The sequence below is a fragment of the Lolium rigidum genome, chromosome 4 (assembly GCF_022539505.1).
Source record: "Lolium rigidum isolate FL_2022 chromosome 4, APGP_CSIRO_Lrig_0.1, whole genome shotgun sequence".
Taxonomy (NCBI): domain Eukaryota; kingdom Viridiplantae; phylum Streptophyta; class Magnoliopsida; order Poales; family Poaceae; genus Lolium; species Lolium rigidum.
The window spans coordinates 23005445-23026775 of NC_061511.1; the positions used below are offsets into that span (position 1 = coordinate 23005445).

Consider the following 21331-nt stretch of genomic DNA (forward strand, 5'->3'; position numbering starts at 1 on the left):
CCGGCTGAGTCCCGCGCGCCTTGAAGTCTGACACCGGCGGAGTCCCGCACCCCTCGCAGCCTAGCGCCAGCGGAGTCCCTCGCCACACGCCGCCTGGTGCCGGCGGAGTCCCGCACCCCTCGCTGGCTGGAGCCGGCGGGCCACCCGGTGGAGCTCACAGGCCCACGCTGGCGGGCTGGCGATCTCCCACCCTTCGCGTCGGCAACCTCTCGCGGACTGGCGCCGCTGGAGCTCGAGGAGTGGAGGTGGAAGACCCTGGTGGAGTGGAGGCGGGCGATCTTGCTGTCGAAGACCAACTGCTGAAGTTGTTGGAGCTCAGTGCGAGTACCCCATTCTCGGCATACTCCTAAAGCTGCCGGAGCTGAAGCCGTAGATCCCGAGATGCTGTAATAACCTGCAGATTGTACATGTATTGAAAAAGATACACATCATATGTTTCAGCAATAATGAACACCATTATCTGAACGTACTCCTTACTGTATTATCTGAAAGTACTGTTCTTTGTTAGCAACAATGAACACCATTATCTCAAGCAGTGCAAAAATATCTCTATATGCACACATAAAATCTTGGAAATCATACTGTGATCTCAAGAAGAACGGTGTGCAAGTAAATGCATGACTTTGATAGCTAGTCCTCCAAGAACAAGATAGCTAGTTTTCAAGATCTATATCCGGAAATTCGTCTTGGCTCCCGGAAGCATTTGCTCCCGGATTTTTGTGGAGCAAATTTTCTTTTTCAAAACTTTTCAAAAAAATTCGAAAAAAAGCATGCACGTACCTGACCATGGCACGCACCACCTTGTGAAATTTCACTGCGAATTGTCATCGTATGCGTCCTGGGCAAAAATGACAAATTTTCAGATCTGAGATTCAAATTTTTGGATCTCATTTCATGTCAGAAATTTGTCATTTTTGTCCAGGGCGCATACGATAACATTTTGCAACGAAATTTTACACGGTGGTGCGTGCCATGGTCAGGTACGTTCATGATTTTTTACGGATTTTTTTGATAAGTTTTCGATGTATTCTGATTTTTTGAAAAAACCGGGAGCAAATGCTCCCGGGAGCCAAATCGCCGCTCCCATATATATCTATATATGAATTAGAGTAGCAGATGTCTACGAGGAGGCCAAACATTTTTTTAAAAGAATGAAACAAAATTTTGGTTACAATAAGCAGGAACAGAAACTTACTGCCATAGTGGAACAATCCCCTTGTACAATCTGCATACCCAACATTTTTTCAGTAGAGTGAGGTTACAGTTACAGAGAACAATAGATTCCAATATTTCGTTTCCTTGCATCGACTTACCCAGCATATCCTTCAGCCTTCACAAACTTAGGAAGCCCATCAGATAAACCAGCTTGATAAAGCAGGATACGGCATCATTTTGTATTTCCAAGAGACTCCAGCATATCCTGCAACAATGATAAACAGTCTCGCTACATTTACTTCAGTCATTTTAGGTTGCATAACAACAGCTTGATAAAGCAGGATACTGGTAGAGGCTAGGGTTCTACCGGATCTAGGATGGAGGTTGTAAGGGTGGAAGTGAGGGTGGAGAGGCTGGAGAGCTCGGCGCCGGCGGCTGGGCGCCGTCGCGGAGGAAGGAGGCGGTGGCTAGGGTTGGTGCGGCGGGGCGCAGGGGTCTCCCGTCTCCATTCAGGAGACGAGACAGTAATGATACTGAATATTGTCTGATTAATCTCGAAGGGGTACAAGTGTTTATATAGGAGGACGGCCTCCTCTAAACCCTAATTTACTTGGGCTAAGCCCCTAATTTACTTGGGCTAAGCCCACAACTAGCCACTAGTGGGCTTCCTGCGTGTATAGGTCAAACCGACCATAACATCTCTCCCCGCCTTCTCAAACAGCTCGTCCTCGAGCTGAACTTCGAAGCTGCCGGCGGAGATCTTCAAGCTTCTCCCAAGTCGCCTCGTCCTCCGGCAGGCTCCGTCCAATGCACCAAGACGTGCCAAACACCACGGCGCTGCTGGGCCTTCAACACGCGAGCCACACTCGCCGGGGCAGGCTCGAGACGCCCATCCGAAGTAGGTGGAAGAGCTGGTGGTGCAGAAGGAGGGTCGCCCCGGTAGGCCTTCAGGAGGCCGACGTTGAAGACTTCGTGCAGGCGCGAGCCCGCAGGCAACTCAAGGCGGTAGGTGAGCTTGCCGATGCGCTCCAGCACACGGAAAGGACCGGCGTAACGAGGTCCCAACTTGCGCCTGGAGCGCGGGTCCAAGGACTGGGTCATCCAGTGAAGAAGGCGTAGCCAGGCCCAGTCGCCCACCGCAAACTCCTCCTCGCGATGATGTGCATCATAGTACCTCCTAGCCAGCTGCTGAGCCTGAAGAAGTCGCTGGCGCGCCTCAGCCAGTATCTCGTCGCGGGTACGCAGCAAGTCATCCGCCGTCTCAGTACGGGCCGTGCCAGACGCATAGGGAAGCATCGCTGGTGGTGGCCTCCCGTAGACCACCTCAAAGGGAGTAGCATGCAGCGCGGAGTGGTAGGATGTGTTGTAGCAGTACTCGGCCCACGCTAGCCAGTCCACCCAAGCTCGTGGACGATTCCCGGTGATGCAGCGCAGGTACATGGCGATGATCTTGTTGACGATCTCGGACTGGCCGTCCGTCTGAGGATGAAACGCCGTGCTCATGCGGAGCTTCACGCCCGCCAACCCAAAGAGGTCCCTCCAGACGTGACCCGTGAACACAGGATCACGATCACTGACGATGGAGGACGGAAACCCGTGGAGGCGAACGATGCCGTCGAAGAAGGCGCGTGCCACGGACGCCGCCGTATAGGGATGGCCGAGGGCGATGAAGTGCGCGTACTTGGAGAAGCGGTCAACCACCGTGAGGATGACGGACTTGCCGCCAACCTTCGGCAGCCCCTCGATGAAGTCCATGGAGATGTCCGCCCATACCTGGGACGGCATGTCCAGCGGCTGCAGCAAGCCCGCCGGACGGAGCGTCTCCGTCTTGTTCCGCTGGCATGTGACACACGCCCCCACCCAGTCTCGCACCAGGGCGCCATCCCCTGGAATGTAAAAGTCAGCGCGGAGACGGTGCAGGGTCTTCTAGACGCCCTCGTGACCTGCAGAATGCGCCAAGGACAAGGCCTGGTGGCGCAGGTCTCCATGATCTGGCACGAAGATGCGGCGTCCATGGAGGAGTAGTCCCTCGTCCAGGCGCCATGGCACAGCCAGCTCGCCGTCGGCCAGGCGCTGGCGCAGCTGCTGCGCATCCGCAGCCGTGGCAGTAGCGTGGCGAACCTCGTCGATGAAGGCGAAAGATGGCCCGGAGTGGATGCAGAGGGCTGCACCGACTGTGGGCGTGTCCGCAGTGTCTTCAACGTCTCGGCGGGACAGGGCGTTGGCGACTGTGTTGAGGCGGCCGGGGCGTACTCGACGGTGAAGTCGAAGCCGAAGAGCTTGCTGATCCACTGGTGTTGCGGGACGGTGGAGAGGCGCTGATCCAGCAAGAACTCGGGGCCGTAGTGGTCAGTGCGCACACGGAAGGTCCGGCCCCAAAGATACGCCCGCCAGTGGCGCACCGCCTGGACTAGCCCGATCAGCTCGCGCTCATATGCGGCGAGCTTGTGGTGGCGCGCGGCGAAGGGGCGACTGAAGAAGGCGAGTGGACCCTCGCCCTGGTGAAGTACGGCGCCGAAGCCAATGCCGGGGCGTCGCGAGTCCACCACGAACGGCTCGTCGAAGTCCGGCATCCGAAGAACGGGACCCGTCGTGAGGGCCTGCTGCAGGGCGGCGAAGGCCGTGGCCGCCTCCTCGTCCCAGGAGAAGGCGTCGCGGCGAAGCAGGCGCGTGAGGGGCGCGGCGATGAGGCCGAAGTCCTGGATGTATCGCCGGTAGTATCCTGTGAGGCCCAAAAATCCGCGAAGAGCTCGCGGCGACTGGGGCGTCGGCTAGGCGGCAACGGCAGCGACCTTGTCCGCGTCCATCGCGACACCGTCGGCGGAGATGACGTGGCCCAAGTACGCGACGGAGGTCGTGCCAAACGAGCACTTCGAGCGCTTGAGATGAAGACGATGCGCTCGAAGCTCGTTGAAGATGATGGCCACGTGCTTGCGGGTGCTCCGCCCAGGATGCGTTGTAGATCAAAATATCATCAAAGAAAACAAGCACAAAGCGGCGTAAGTAGGGGCTGAGCACGTCGTTCATCAGGGCCTGGAAGGTCGCCGGTGCGTTGGAGAGGCCGAACGGCATCACCAAAAACTCGTAGTGGCCATGGTGAGTGCGGAACGCCGTCGTGGCGATATCGTCCGGGTGCATGCGCACCTGATGATAGCCCGAGCGCAAGTCGAGCTTGGTGAAGAAGCGCGCGCCATGCAGCTCGTCCAGGAGCTCATCCTCAACGGGAATGGGAAACTTGTCCTTGGACGTGACGGTGTTGAGGGCGCGGAAGTCGATGCAGAAACGCCACGTGCCGTCGGTCTTGCGCACAAGGAGCACGGGGGCGCAGAACGGTGACGTCGAGATCCGAATGATGCCCTGTGCTAGCATGACCGCCACACGGCGCTCGAGCTCGTCCTTCCGCAGCTGGGGGTACCGGTACGGCCGCACAGCCTACGGGTGCCGTGTTTGGCAGCAGGTGGATGCGGTGGTCACAGGGTCGCGAGGGAGGGAGGCCTTGCGGCTCGTCGAAGAGGTCGTCGTGCTGCTGCAGTAAGTCGGCCAGGAGCGGATGCGCCTCGTCTAGCGCGGCGGCCATCAGGTGGAGCTGCGGGGATGTGCCAGTGCTGCCCACGCCCGTCCAGTGAACACGGCGTCCGCCCTCGCGCCAGAAGATGAGGGACAGCACGTCGAGGTCCCACAGGATGGGGCCTAAGGTGCTCAGGAAGTCGAGGCCGAGGATGAAGTCGTAGCAGCCCAAGTCGATGCTGACGCAGTCGATGGAGAACGGCTCGTTGCCCACGAGCACGGGAACCTGTCGCGCCACGCCCTGGCACGTAAGACGATCCCCGTTGGCGACGGTGACGCTGTACTTCTCCGATCCCGCCGGCCGGAGAGCGAGGCGGCGCATGGCGGTGTTGGACAGGAAGTTGTGCGTGGAGCCCGTGTCCACCAGCGCAGTGAGACGCTCCCCATTGATCGTCACCGGGAGCAGCATCGTCTTTGCCGTCTTGATGCCCGCCATAGCATGAAGAGAGACGACGAAGGCGGATGCGTCGACTGGCGCGTAGGTCGTGACACCGGCCTCAGGTGACGGTGGCGGCCGCGAGCTCGGCGGTGAGGACCTCAACGTCGGCGTCATCGACGGTCTCCAGGAGGCGGGCGCACGTGTGGCCCGGTGCGTACTTCTCGTCGCAGTTGAAGCACAGCCCCTGGCGGCGCCACTCAAGCTGCTCTGCAGCCATCAGCTGCTTGAAGGGGCGAGTCAGCGCAGGAGGGCCTGCGAGCGCAGCGGCCGGCGCGGGGCGCGGCGGGGCGGTGGGCGCCGGGGCGGGTCGGGGCGCGGGACGAGCGCTGCCACGTTGCACGTAGACCTGCTGCATGGCGAGGGCGCGCTGCTCGTAAGCTCGTGCGTAGTACATGGCCGTATGCAGGTCCGCCGGCTCGCGCATCTCGACGTCGACGCGGATGTAGTCGGGGAGGCCGCCGACGAAGAGATCGGCGCGCTGCCGCGCCGAGACGCCCGGGGCATGGCACGCGAGCGCCGCAAGCGGTCGGCGAAGTCCTGGACCGTGGTGGTGAAGGCGAGGCGTCCCGGCTCGGCGGGCGGCTGCCGCGGAGGGTCGGCCCAAACCGCTGGAGGCACAGGTCGCGGAAACGCTCCCAGGGCGGCATCCCGCCCTCGTCCTGCTCGAGGGCGTAGTACCAAGTCTGCGCGGCGCCCCATAGGTGATAGGAGGCGATCCACGTGCGGTTGGCGCTGAGCGTCCGCTGCCGCCGAAAAAACTGCTCACACTGGTTCAGCCAGTTCAGGGGATCGGTGGCGCCGTCGTAGGTGGCGAACTCCAGCTTGGTGAAGCGGGGCGGCTGCTGTGGCAGAAGCGGGACCTCGGGGGCGCCCTCCTGGCGGCCCGGGTTGAAGGACGTGCTCGCGGCGAAGGGGCCGCAAACCCGCCAGGACCGCGAAAGGGGTGGGCGGGCTGCTGAACCGTCGTCCGTGATACGTCTCAAACGTATCTATAATTTCTTATGTTCCATGCTACTTTTATGATGATACTCACATGTTTTATACACACTTTATGTCATTATTATGCATTTTCCGGAACTAACCTATTAACGAGATGCCGAAGTGCCAGTTCCTGTTTTCTTCTGTTTTTGGTTTTAGAAATCCTAGTAAGGAAATATTCGCGGAATTGGACGAAATCAACGCCTAGTATCTTATTTTTCCACGAAGCTTCCAGAACACCGGAGAGAGACCACAGGGGAGCCAGGGGGCCCCACACGCCAGGGCGGCGCGGCCAAGGGGTGGGGCGCGCCCCCCTATTGTGTGGCCCCACCAGGGCCCCTCCGAGGCTGCCCTTCCGCCTACTTAAGGACTCCATCGCGAAAACCCTAAAGGAATAAGCCACGATACGAGAAAAGTTCCAGAGCCGCCGCCATCGCGAAGCCAAGATTCGGGGGACAGAAGTCTCTGTCCTGGCGGCGTGCCCCCGGAAGGCATCTCCAACGACACCAGCGCCATCTTCATCACCGCTGCTGACTCCCATGATGAGGAGGGAGTAGTTCTCCCCCGAGGCTAAGGGCTGTACCGGTAGCTATGTGGTTAATCTCTCTCCCATGTACTTCAATACAATGATCTCATGAGTTGCTTTGCATGATTGAGATCCATATGATGAGCTTTGTAATCTAGATGTCGTTATGCTATTCAAGTGGATTTTACTTATGTGATCTCCGGAGACTCCTTGTCCCACGTGTGTAAAGGTGACGGTGTGTGCACCGTGTGGGTCTCTTAGGCTATATTTCATGAGAATACTTATTCGCCGAGTTATGATTTGAGTTGGATGTCTCTATGAAATTGTGGTGTGTTAGTACCTCCTATGAATGCTCACAGTGACAGCGTGGGGTGTTTATTAGTACTTGAGAATACATCTTTAAGGTTTGCCTACATGATGAATTAGTGTTCGTTATCTTGCCAGAGAGTAATTCAGAATAGCATAGTGAAGTGCTTATTTATATTCCTTTATGATTGCAATGTTGAGAGTGTCCACTAGTGAAAGTATGATCCCTAGGCATTGTTTCCGAATAGAAAAGTTACACCACAGAGAATTGCCTCCCACGCCGGCAAGCTATTTTCACGGCACCGTTTGTTTACTGTTTTACTGCATCTTTACTTCCTGCAATATTACCACCATCTATACCACCTGTGCTTTACTATCTCTTCGCCGAACTAGTGCACCTATACATCTGACAAGTGTATTAGGTGTGTTGGGGACACAAGAGACTTCTTGTATCGTGATTGCAGGGGTTGCTTGAGAGGGATATCTTTGACCTCTACCTCCCTGAGTTCGATAAACCTTGGGTGATTCACTTAAGGGAAACTTGCTGCTGTTCTACAAACCTCTTCTCTTGGAGGCCCAACACTGTCTACAGGAATAGAAGCGTGCGTAGACATCAAACTATTTTCTGGCGCCGTTGCCGGGGAACGAAGAAAAGCTACACCACAGAGATTTCTACCTCCCACGTCAACCACGCGCCAGTTGTGGACAGCAAGATATTTTCTGGCGCCATTGCCGGGGAGGTAAGGTAAAAGGTATTCACATCCTCCGACTACTAAGCTATCTCCTAGTCTTGTTGCCGGTGTGTGAGTGCTCGAAGCTATTTCCTTTAGATCCTGCAATTGCATCTTTTTGTTTCTTGTTAAACACTAGTAAGGCATAATGGAAAACAACTGTGAGCTTTTTAAACTATTTCCTGAGTTAAGACATGGATTGTTTGATGCGAAAATTAAAAAACCTATGGAACCTTATTTGCATGCTAGTAGTAATATTAGTATGAACGCTTTGAACACCATTGTTGATAATAATATAGAAAGTTCTAAGCTTGGGGAAGCTGGTTTTGATGAGCATGATATTTTTAGTCCCCCAAGCATTGAGGAGAAAATTTTCTTTGATGATACTTTGCCTCCTATTTATGATGATTATAATGATAGTGGTCTTCTGGTGCCACCTACTATCTATACCTAATAATAAAGGACCTAACGTTTCCTTGGTTCGGTCCGTCAATTTACGCCTTCGTCCAACAAGCTTTACGTTTCCGGCCGTAGCAAAATTAGGCTGGGCCTCGAGCCGGAAGGTATGGATCGATACGGTACCAACTCGTGCAGCCAATCCGTGCCAAACTCCGCTTCGGCTGTCGCTGGAAACGTCTACGCGTCCACAGAACCCTATTTATGCACACGCCCTACTCGTCCTCGATCGATCGAAGCCCAGACAAAAATTCGCAGCACGGCACGAATTTTGCTCCAACGCGATCGATACGTACCTGACGGAACTCAGATAAGTTTCCACAACATCGTCCCGAACTTTGTATCGGGTGGTTTATTTACTAAACCTAGATTAGTTTGGCCGCCACGCTCGATCGATCAAACACTCGGCCAGCGGCGGCTCGTCATGGCAGCGACAACGATGAGGACGAGCAGGGACTGGAGACGGACAGGGACGATGTTGAGCTGCTCGAGGAGGCCACGGCGGCTTGTCATGGTAGCGACAACGATGAGGACGAGCAGGGACTGGAGACGGACAGGGACGATGTTGAGCTGCTCGAGGAGGCCATGCGCCTACGCCGTCGCCGGCTCGCCATGGCAAGCGACAACGAGTTCTATGCCGAAGAAGAGGACGACTAGGGAACTACGGATTGGAGCCGGACACGAGCACGACGATGGGCAGCTCGAGCTGCCGACAACGCCGGCGGCTCGCCATGGCAAGCGACATCGAGTGCTACGAGTACGACTACGAGCCTACTACTACTACAGTGAAGTGACCAGGAGTCCAGGACGAGGACGAGAGGAGAGGGATTCGAGCAGGACGGTAGTACGGTACGACGTCGGGCCATTCTAGGAGGCCACGCCGGCGGCGGCTCAGGACAACGAGTGCTACGTCGGGCTGCTCGATGAAGCCGAGGCGACGCCGCCAGCGTTGCACCGTCCAGGCCGGGCTGCGAGCCTGCGACGTTGCTGTGCGCACTCCTCGCGTCACCGGTTCCTACCACCCGCTACATGGAAAGTCCAAGAGAGACACGAAGCCAGCTCTGAGTCCTTCCCAACCCTGTGAAACGACTTTGCCTGGACGAGTTGCTTGAGAAGTTTCATTGCGACGGCGACGCAGCTCAAGGTTAGCCTCTCATGCATGATGCCCAGGAAGCTACTACCGCAAGCGCTTTGACTAGATCGGAATATCGGATGACACCAGCTTTTGATCCTGTCACGTTCAATCGTAGAGGCACCTTGCAGATGTAGCTAGATATTCAGTCTGAAGATAAGCTTAGGTAAAAATAAAATAAAGATAGAAGTGTAGTAGTGTACTACAATCGACTAGGACATCGTCTTCGCCAGGCTTACCCGGGGCCTATTTCGGAGGACGTGCAGGTCACTGGGAAGCTACACGCAGCGCAGCAGACACAGGAGCCAATGATGATTATCAATTTTGTTACATAATCAACCCTCTTCCTGAAACAGGTACGACATCGCATTCTCATTTGCTTAAAGCAGTCTCGGCATTACCAAATCATGTTTATGGATGCTGTTACATATAGTATTTTAAGTTGATGATTACAAGGAGAGCATAACATAGATATTTACTAAAACTCATCTTAGCTTTGTGCAGTCTGAGTTTTAGTTCAAACTGAAACAAGAAATTGTCGTACTACCTGCACCTAATGGAGTAAAATATGCGCATGTGCATGTGAAACTAATCATCTTTTTTTACTGCCTTTGCATTAAGAATAGAGGAAATTATCTATTGTAATGACTAATGACAGTTGGGCTGTCACGAAAAGAAATAGTAAGCAAAAAAACACACTTAGCATGTGGAACACCAAAATTGTTGTACAAAAATAGAGCCTCCTGCATCACCTTTTCTATCCTAATATTTATATGTATTTACTCCATACACTTAGCCAAGCTTCATAGATGGAACTCTTCTTTATAAGCATAGTTTTTTAATTGTGATTGCATGCATATAGTTACCCTAATTAGTTTTTTTTTCCAGCATGGTTGCATTGACTCATGTCGAATTTGTGGTAAAGTAGGTCAAATTTCCGTCATTTCATAGGCTTTTCCATTTATGCATATTGTAAGAATATTGCGCGTAATAGATTTTTAATTATCATTCTAGCTCTTAATATGTTGTCACTCATTGCAACTACAGAACACACAAAAAGGGTGCAATAGAGGACATGTATATGTGTATGTAAGGGGACGGGGAGGGTTCATGATTCTTACTCCCTCCATTCTAAAATTGGTGTCGCAATTTTATACAGAACGGAGGTAATACTTATTTGGCTAGGGCATTGTATGATGTTTTTTTTTCCGTTGCAACGCACGGGCATTTTGCCTATGGAGGATAAAGTTTATTATGATTATACTGTGCCTCCTATATTTGATGATGAGAATAATAATGATAGCTACTTTGTTGAATTTTCTCCCACTACAATTAATAAGAATGACTATGTTGGGAGTAGTAATTATTTTATGCGTGAGACTCATGATAAGAATGCTTTATGTGATAGTTATATTGTTGAGTTTGTTCATGATGCTACTGAAATTTATTATGAGAGAGGGAAACATGGTTATATGCATCTTAATAATATTAAGTTTCCCCTCTCTATGTTGAGAATCTTGAAGTTACTTGTGTTTTATCTTCATATGCTTGTCACTTTGTTCTACATGAATTTATTTGTGTACAAGATTCCTTTTCATAGGAAGTGGGTTAGACTTAAAAGTGTTTCATACTTGCTTTTGATGCTCTCTTTTGCTTCAACTCTTGTTTCTTGCGAGTGCATCATTAAAATTACTGAGCCCATCTTAATGGCTATAAAGAAAGCACTTCTTGGGAGATAACCCATGTTTTTATTTTTGCTACTGCTTTGTTGCGTCTTGGAAGTTGTTACTACTGTAGCAACCTCTCTTTATCTTTATTTTATTGCATTGTTGTGCCAAGTAAAGTCTTTGATAGTAAAGCCAATACTAGATTTGGATTACTGCGCAGGAACAGATTTCTTGCTGTCACGAAATTGAGCCGCCCCTGCTGTAGAAAATTTAGAAAAATCTGCCAATTTACGTGCGTGATCCTCAGATATGTACGCAACTTTCACTCAATTTGAGCATTTTCATCTGAGCAAGTTAAGTGCCTCTAAAAAATTCGTGTTTACGGACTGTTCTGTTTTGACAGATTCTGCCTTTTATTTCGCATTGCCTGTTTTGCTATGTTTGATGGATTTCTTTGTTCTATTAACTTTCAGTAGCTTTGTGCAATGTCCAAAAGTGGTAAGAATGATTGTGTCACCTCTGAATATGTGAATTTTTGATTATGCACTAACCCTCTAATGAGTTTGTTTTGAGTTTGGTGTGGAGGAAGTTTTCAAGGGTCAAGAGAGGAGGATGATACAATATGATCAAGAAGAGTGAAAAGTCTAAGCTTGGGGATGCCCCCGTGGTTCATCCCTGAATATTTCAAGAAGACTCAAGCATCTAAGCTTGGGGATGCCCAAGGCATCCCCTTCTTCATCGACAACTTATCAGGTCACCTCTAGTGAAACTATATTTTTATTCCGTCACATCTTATGTACTTTACTTGGAGCGTCTGTGTGCTTTTATTTTTGTTTTGTTTGAATAAAATCTGATCCTATCATGCTTGTGTGGGAGATAGACACGCTCCGCTGTTGCATATGAACACATGTGTTCTTAGCTTTATTCTTAATGTTCATGGCGAAGGTTGAAACTGCTTCGTTAATTGTTATATGGTTGGAAACAGAAAATGTTGCATGTGGTAATTCGTATAATGTCTTGAATAATTTGATACTTGGCAATTGTTGTGCTCATATAGATCATGTTTAAGCTCTTGCATCATGTGCTTTGCACCTATTAATGAAGAAATACTGTAGAGCTTGTTGACATTTGGTTTGCATGATTGGTCTCTCTAAAGTCTAGATATTTTCTGGTGAGGGTTTGAACAACAAGGAAGACAGTGTAGAGTCTTATGATGCTTGCAATATGTTCTTATGTAAGTTTTGCTGTACCGGTTCATACTTGTGTTTGCTTCAAACAACCTTGCTAGCCTAAGCCTTGTATTGAGAGGGATTACTTCTCGTGCATCCAAAATCCTGGAGCCAAAAACTATGCCATTTGTGTCCACCATACCTACCTACTACATGGTATTTCTCTGCCATTCCAAAGTAAATTGCTTGACTGCTACCTTTAAAATTCCATTCTTTGTCTTTGCAATATATAGCTCATGGGAAAAATAGCTTAAAAACTATTGTGGTATTGAATATGTACTTATGTATCTTATTTCTTACAAGTTGCTTGTTGAGCGATAACCATGTTTCTGGGGACGCCACCAACTATTACACCTTTGTTGAATATCATGTGAGTTCCTATGCATGTTCGTCTTGTCTGAAGTAAGGGTGATTTATCATGATCAAATGGTTTGAGTATGCATATTGTTAGAGAAGAACATTGGGCCGCTAACTAAAGCCATGATCCATGGTGGAAGTTTCATTTTGGACAACAATCCTCAATCTCTTATGAGAATACTACCTGTTGTTGAATGCTTATGCATTAAAGAGGAGTCCATTATCTGTTGTCTATGTTGTCCCGGTATGGATGTCTAAGTTGAGAATAATCAAAAGCGAGAAATCCAATGCGAGCTTTCTCCTTAGACCTTTGTACAAAGTGGCATAGAGGTACCCCTTTGTGACACTTGGTTGAAACATATGTTATGCAATGATAATCCATGTTAATCCAAGCTAATTAGGATAAGGTGCGAGCACTATTGGTATACTATGCATGAGGCTTGCAACTTATAGGATGTCTTATACATAACACATATGCTTTATTACTACCGTTGACAAAATTGTTTCTATGTTTTCAAAATAAAAGCTCTAGCACAAAAATAGTAATCCATGCTTCCCTCTGCGAAGGGCCATTCTTCTACTTTTATGTTGAGTCAGTTTACCTACTTCTTTCTATCTTAGAAGCAAACACTTGTGTCAACTGTGTGCATTGATTCTTACATGTTTACCTATTGCACTTGTTATATTACTTTGTGTTGACAATTATCCATGAGATATACATGTTACAAGTTGAAAGCAATTGCTGAAACTTAATCATACTTTGTGTTGCTTCAATGCCTTTACTTTGAATTTATTGCTTTATGAGTTAACTCTTATGCAAGACTTATTGATGCTTGTCTTGAAAGTACTATTCATGAAAAGTCTTTGCTCTATGATTCAGTTGTTTACTCATTGTCTTTACCATTGCTTTGAATCGCTGCATTCATCTCATATGCTTTACAATAGTATTGATCAAGATTATGATAGCATGTCACTTCAGAAATTATCCTTGTTATCGTTTACCTACTCGAGGGCGAGTAGGAACTAAGCTTCGGGATGCTTGATACGTCTCAAACGTATCTATAATTTCTTATGTTCCATGCTACTTTTATGATGATACTCACATGTTTTATACACACTTTATGTCATTATTATGCATTTTCCGGAACTAACCTATTAACGAGATGCCGAAGTGCCAGTTCCTGTTTTCTTCTGTTTTTGGTTTTAGAAATCCTAGTAAGGAAATATTCTCGGAATTGGACGAAATCAACGCCTAGTATCTTATTTTTCCACGAAGCTTCCAGAACACCGGAGAGAGACCAGAGGGGAGCCAGGGGGGCCCCACACGCCAGGGCGGCGCAGCCAAGGGGTGGGGCGCGCCCCCTATTGTGTGCCCCCACCAGGGCCCCTCCGAGGCTGCCCTTCCGCCTACTTAAGGACTCCATCGCGAAAACCCTAAAGGAATAAGCCATGATACGAGAAAAGTTCCAGAGCCGCCGCCATCGCGAAGCCAAGATTCGGGGGACAGAAGTCTCTGTTCCGGCACGCCGCCGGGACGGGGAAGTGCCCCCGGAAGGCATCTCCATCGACACCACCGCCATCTTCATCACCGCTGCTGACTCCCATGATGAGGAGGGAGTAGTTCTCCCCCGAGGCTAAGGGCTGTACCGGTAGCTATGTGGTTAATCTCTCTCCCATGTACTTCAATACAATGATCTCATGAGTTGCTTTGCATGATTGAGATCCATATGATGAGCTTTGTAATCTAGATGTCGTTATGCTATTCAAGTGGATTTTACTTATGTGATCTCCTGGAGACTCCTTGTCCCACGTGTGTAAAGGTGACAAGTGTGTGCACCGTGTGGGTCTCTTAGGCTATATTTCACAGAATACTTATTCACCGAGTTATGATTTGAGTTGGATGTCTCTATGAAATTGTGGTGTGTTAGTACCTCCTATGAATGCTCACAGTGACAGCGTGGGGTGTTTATTAGTACTTGGGAATACATCTTTAAGGTTTGCCTACATGATGAATTAGTGTTCGTTATCTTGCCGTGAGAGTAATTCAGAATAGCATAGTGAAGTGCTTATTTATATTCCTTTATGATTGCAATGTTGAGAGTGTCCACTAGTGAAAGTATGATCCCTAGGCCTTGTTTCCGAATAGAAAAGTTACACCACAGAGAATTGCCTCCCACGCCAGCAAGCTATTTTCTGGCACCGTTTGTTTACTGTTTTACTGCATCTTTACTTCCTGCAATATTACCACCATCTATACCACCTGTGCTTTACTATATCTTCGCCGAACTAGTGCACCTATATATCTGACAAGTGTATTAGGTGTGTTGGGGACACAAGAGACTTCTTGTATCGTGATTGCAGGATTGCTTGAGAGGGATATCTTTGACCTCTACCTCCCTGAGTTCGATAAACCTTGGGTGATTCACTTAAGGGAAACTTGCTGCTGTTCTACAAGCCTCTGCACTTGGAGGCCCAACACTGTCTACAGGAATAGAAGCGTGCGTAGACATCAAGCTATTTTCTGGCGCCGTTGCCGGGGAACGAAGAAAAGCTACACCACATAGATTTCTACCTCCCACGTCAACCACGCGCCAGTTGTGGACAACAGTCCGCGCCACAGTCTGAGTGTAGACGGGCGACGCGTCGATCCATGTGGGAATTGGCGAGGGCGATGGCGGCCACCACGCGTGGCGGCCGTTGCTGGCGGCGGAGGCGGGCGGTGGGGGCGGCGGCGGAACGGCGGCCGGTGGGGGCGGCGGGTGCTGGCCGGCCTTGATCTCCGCGAGCTCGAAACGGATCGCGCGGAGACTGTCGGCGAGGTCCGCCAAAGAAGCGGGCAGGAGGTCGAGGCCCGTGGGGGCGGCGGCGGCCTGGTCTCCGTTAGCCGCGGCGGCGGCCCCCTGCAGCGCGTGGGCGCCTGTCATGGCGGCGGGGGTGGCGGGGGTGGTGTTGGTGGCGGCGGCGGACGTGGCGGCGATGGGGTCGACGGGGGGGCTGTTGGAGCCCATGAGACCTAGGCAATCTGACACCAAAGTGGTAGAGGCTAGGGTTCTACCGGGTCTAGGGCGGAGGTTGTAAGGGTGGAAGTGAGGGCGGAGAGGCTGGAGAGCTCGGCGCCGGCGGCTGGGCGCCGTCGCGGAGGAAGGAGGCGGTGGCTAGGGTTGGTGCGGCGGGGCGCAGGGGTCTCCGTCTCCCTTCGGAGAGACGAGACAAGAATGATACTGAATATTGTCTGATTAATCTCGAAGGGGTACAAGTGTTTATATAGGAGGACGGCCTCCTCTAAACCCTAATTTACTTGGGCTAAGCCCCTAATTTACTTGGGCTAAGCCCACAACTAGCCACTAGTGGGCTTCCTGCGTGTATAGGTCAAACCAACCATAACAGATACAGCATCAATACTCAGAAGCTACTCCTAGAAATTATAAGAGGGAAAGGCATTTTCATTAACCGCCGTAGTAGTTGTCAGTAACCGATCAATATTCAGAAGCTACTCCTAGAAATTATAAGAGGGAAAGGCATTTTCATTAACCTGATGCTTGTAGTTGTCAGTAACATGTTGCTTGTAGTTGTCGGTAACCTGATGCTTGTAGTTGTCAGTATATCATGCACAGTGAAACTGACTGAGTACTCTTGTTTTTATTCAGAAATTCATATACTGTAACTATCACTTAACAAATTCAGAAATTCATATACTGTGGCTCCAAAAAGTAAAACAAGATCATGCTTTCTTTTTGTTGGCATAATCATTTTCTTTATAGCATTGTTGCATTTTTTTGGTGTTGTATATTTTTTATAGCATGAATATTTTTGTAGGATATGGTCAAGGGAACAAGAGGGGTACAAGATAACAAGAGAAAGAGAATAAACAACAAGACGAGACTCCAATATGATGATCCATTAATTCTCTCCAATGAGTAAGTTCCAATTCTTTTTGTGATTTTTGAAGGAGTTCGATGCTCATCATGTGGACTAAATTTAATCTTCTCTCTGCACAGCTATATGAAGGAACAAATTGACGGTGGCAAACTATATATGCTTGTTTCCAAGAGGAAGAAAGCACCTCTTAGTGCAAAAGATGTGTGGAGATACATCAGAATGCGCCAAGAGGACATCTTCTCCAAACCTTTGATCCATATGAGACTGGGATTTCAGCTGATGAGAGTACATTGTGATAAGATGCAAGAGCAACAAAGAGGCAAGGATGCTATCATTGATCTCAATTTGAGCCCATCACATCAGATGCTAGAGCAGCTTTCTTGATATCAGCTTGGAGATCGATCGGGTTGATGACCTTGTTGCTGCATTGGAGTCTTTTACTAAGGTGGAACAATTAGGTGATGCTGAGAACATGCTAAAATGTGAAAATTGTAATGGCCAAGTGTGCAAGGACAAACAGCTTGTGCTTGATACAACACCAGATGTGGTAGCATTTCAACCAAAGCGCTTCACAGTTACCCTTGATGGTTACATTGAGAAAATTGACAAACATGTGGCATACCCATCACAACTTGATTTGCAGCTATTCCACACTAACCCAGACAAAGAGGTGAGCTACATGTGCATTCGATGTGCACCATTCTTGGTTTATCGATGAAGCATATTTTGATGTTTTTCTTGTATTTTAACATGCACCAGGGCCTAAAATATGATTTGTATGGCGTTGTTAAGCATTCTGGCTTGCCTAACTTTGGCCACTACATGTGCACCATTCGTTCTTTACCAACTAGTTGGCAGTTGATGAATGACTCACTTGTAAGTGCTAGTACTTAATTGTTCTTTCTTTTTTCATGCCACGGATATTTTCACCTTATAACACATATTTTCACTTGCAGGTTGATTCAATTACTGAGACAAGTGCACTAAACCAAGAAGCATATCTGCTCTTCCATGTTAGGCAGGGCATGTTTCCATGGTTCTCAAGTTTTCTACAGGAAGCTAATAGTAGTGCCCATAGTGCTACCAAGAGGATGTACCCTGTTAATAATGACCATAATGTGTTTGCCTTTGATGGCTTAGGTAAGGTTTACTTGCATATATAATCTGCTTGTAACCAAGAGAAGTACATTTGCAGTAACTAATGAATACCTTTCTGCAGTGACTGAACATCAAACGGATATGAAGAAGCAAAATGCTGCATATTTGTCTACATCTTCCGAAAGCTCTTCCCTGGATCAGAATGCATCACGGTTATCGAGGGGCATGACGTCTGTAAAAAGAAAATGTGGTCTGAAAAAATTAGATTCACCCAATGTGGTGCTTTGTTGAAAGACAACATCCTATATGTACAGTAGCATGGTTAGTCACTAGTGATGTTCAGTTGGCTATTTACAGTAGCACAGCGGGACGGAGTATGATCTTTGATTATGATTGTAAGATCAATTACAATAGCACAGTAGAAAAGGCTTTTTGGTTTTTTCCCATCATCAATTCACTCAGACATAAACTACTCCCATATGTTTTTCCTGGTTTTTTCTTGCTAAGATAAAACAAGCAACTAAAACATGTTACATTTGCTTTGTAAGTTTGGGTCTATTTGGGCCAGTATCTCCAACTGTATGTCTACCTTGAGGTTCACACTTCACACACAAATTAAGCTGTATCTTCCTGGAGTATGATGATTACTGGGATGGTTGTGATGATTACTCAGTCAATGTCCAGGTGAACCAATGAGAATTCAGAGATAACCAGCAATTCAATTGCATTGCTCTTGTTGGAGTACTGTAAACTAGGGAGTAGTTCATAAGAGAGTGGACACTTCACAGAGATAAACAGAGATTAAAATCAACACATACAAAGCTATAACCTCAACATCAGTAATCTTACAAGGAGTACAACCATGCTGCTGCTAGTGGATTAATTAGCAACTCTGAAAATGCTAACTCTGAAAATTAGCAACTGTTTCATGAGTGGTAAGAGCTGGAATGACCATGCTACTCCCGGTTAGCAATTAGCAATTAGCAAAAGGAGATACAGTACACTAAGCAAGCAATCATCCGTAACCATGGAGGAGTAGCATACCTGCTCCAGCACTGGGGGCTGCATCTCGTAGTTGACGTACGTGACGGAGATGACGAACTGGTCAGCAACTGCTCCCCATCGCCAGCAGTCATCGCCAGCAGCTGCTCACCATCGATACCATTAGCCGTCCCTAGCAGCTGCTCACCATCACCAGCAGCTGGTACCCGTCGCCAGCAGCCGGTGCCCGTCGCCAGCAGCAGATCCCCGTCGCCAGCAGCCGATTCCATCCACAAGCACCGAAAATCTAGCAGCGCGGCCGCAAATCCGACCGCCGGAGTGGGGAAAAATGAAAGCTTGGAGCAGGAGCACACGTGAGGGGAAGAGGGAGGCGGCGAGGACGCGCGCGAGGTGGAGGGATGCGGTAGCACGCCGAGGTAGAAGAAAGGCGGTGGCTTGGCGCACAAGAGGAAGAGGGAGGTGGTGGAGCTAGGCGGCCGGTGGCATCAGGTGGCGGTCGGCATCGGCGTCCGCGTCGCGAGAGCTCGAAGAGACCGCGTGGGCGACGAAGTGAGCCGCGGAGGGACCGGGGGTTCGGTCGGAAATTAGTGAGGGTCGTTTTGCAAAAAAAAAAACCAGTCAGACACCTATTTCGTGACAGAGGGAGTAGATAATATTCAATAAAGACCATAGATCTATTCATACATAAATAAAGAAAACTAAACAAAATAAAAATGGAAAACCAAGAGCTAAACACACTACTAGCAAAAGGGAACACTCGCAAAACAATAAGAGTGAAAACTAGAGTGTTGTATGCAATGAAAACGGAACGTGTCTCTCTCCCACACAAGAATTCTAGAATCCAACCATATTCTACAGAAAACAAAACATAAGAAAACTAAATAAAAATAAAGATGCTCCAAGAACAACACATAGTATATGAAGCAATAAAAATATAGCGCATAGAAAGATGACTTGATGCTTTGTTGATGAAAAGGCAATAGTGCGATCAAAATAACAAAAATCACTTTGGTTCAGTTCTAACATAAGTCAAACATCCATTAAAACATTAGCTACTTTATCAACTTCTCTAAAAAGCTTTTTCTCTCAAAAGAACTCAAAAAGAAAATGATTAAGAGGCAAATGCAAATAGTGGCAGAAATCTGTCAAAACAGAACAACCGGTAAGATCAAATTTTTTCGAAAATCTTCTGTTGCTCAGATTGAGAAGTGTTCAACTAATGAAAGTTAGATAATAGTCTGGATCATATGCTCAAAAATTGGAAGCTCAAAATTACCTTCTGTCTGGGAATATGAATTTTTATGGTGACAGCACAGAATCTGTTTCAGGACAACAACTTCCCCAAATCTTACTTTCTTCATATTAGAGGCTATTTTTGGCACAAAAACGAAATAAAAATGATAAGGAGAGGTTATTACAGAGTTAGTAACTTTCAAGACTCAACAAAAGAAAAATTACAGAAAAAACATGGGTTATCTTCCAAGAGTGCTTTTCTTTAACGCCTTTTAGCTAGGCGCAATAGTTTGAGATATAAATTGAAGTAAAAGAGAGCATCAAGAAGCAAATTTAAAACACATTTAAGTCTAACCAACTTCCTATGCATAGGAATCTTGTACATAAATAGGTTCACAAAAAACAAAGTGACAAGCATATGCCGATAAAATAAGAGCAACTTCAAAGCTTTCAGCATATAGAGAGGTGTTTTAGTAACATGAAAACTTCTACAACCATATTTTCCTCTCTCATAATAACTTTCAGTAGAATCATGAATAAACTCAACAATATAACCATCACATAAAGCATTCTTATCATGAGTCACGTGCATAAAATAATTACTACTCCCAACATAAGCATAGTCATTCTTATTAATTGTAGTGGGAGCAAATTCAACAAAATAGCTATTATTATTATTCTCATCACCATAATCATAAAATATAGCAGGCATATTGTAATCATAATTAATTTTCTCCTCGATAGTAGGTGGACTAAAAATAACATAATCGTCATTGTAATCATCATATATTGGAGGCATAGTATCATCATAGCAAATTTCCTCCTCAAAAGCTAGGGGATTAAAAAGATCATAAAAACTAGCTTCCCCAAGCTTAGAATTTTCTATTAGCAATAATAGTGTTCAAAGCATTCATACTAATGACATTGCTATTAGCATGCAAATAAAGTTTCATAGGTTTTTTTAATTTTCTCTTCAAACACCTCATGTCCTAACTCAAGATAAATACTATAAAGCTCTCTAATTTTTTGATGTTTTCCATTAATTCTAACTAGTGAAAATGAAAACAAGAAACAAAAAGATATAATTGCAGAATTTAAAGGAAATAACTTCGAGCACTCACCAACACCTAAAAGACTTAGTAGCCAGAGGATGTGAGTACGTTTTACCTTACCTCCCCGGCAATGGCGCCAGAAAAGAGCTTGATCTCTACGCACGCTTCTATTCTTGTAGACAGTGTTAAGCCTCCAAGTACAGAGCTTTGTAGAACATCAGCAAGTTTCCCTTAAGTGGATCACCCAAGGTTTATCGAACTCAGGGAGGTAGAGGTCAAAGATATCCCTCTCAATCAACCCTGCAATTATGATCCAAGAAGTCTCTTGTGTCCCCAACACACCCAATACACTTGTCAGGTGTATAGGTGCACTAGTTCGGCGAAGAGATAGTGAAATACAAGTACTATGGATGATTATGAGTGGTAATTGCAATCTGAAATAAAACTGGCAGCGGGCAAACATGTAGCAGAACTGGTTGTAAACGGTGTTTCAATGCTTGAAAACAAGGCCTAATGATCATACT

At 47.7% G+C, this 21331-nt stretch overlaps 1 long non-coding RNA gene across 1 annotated transcript; it reads right to left on the reverse strand.

The window, feature by feature from the left end:
* Positions 1-1103: 1103 nt before the first annotated feature.
* Positions 1104-18867, reverse strand: LOC124649508. Its single transcript, XR_006986664.1, has 4 exons — positions 18565-18867; positions 17632-17752; positions 1314-1420; positions 1104-1225 (listed from the first exon to the last, which is right to left on the reverse strand). It is a non-coding gene; the product is annotated as an uncharacterized LOC124649508 (long non-coding RNA).
* Between the last annotated feature and the right edge of the window lie 2464 nt (positions 18868-21331).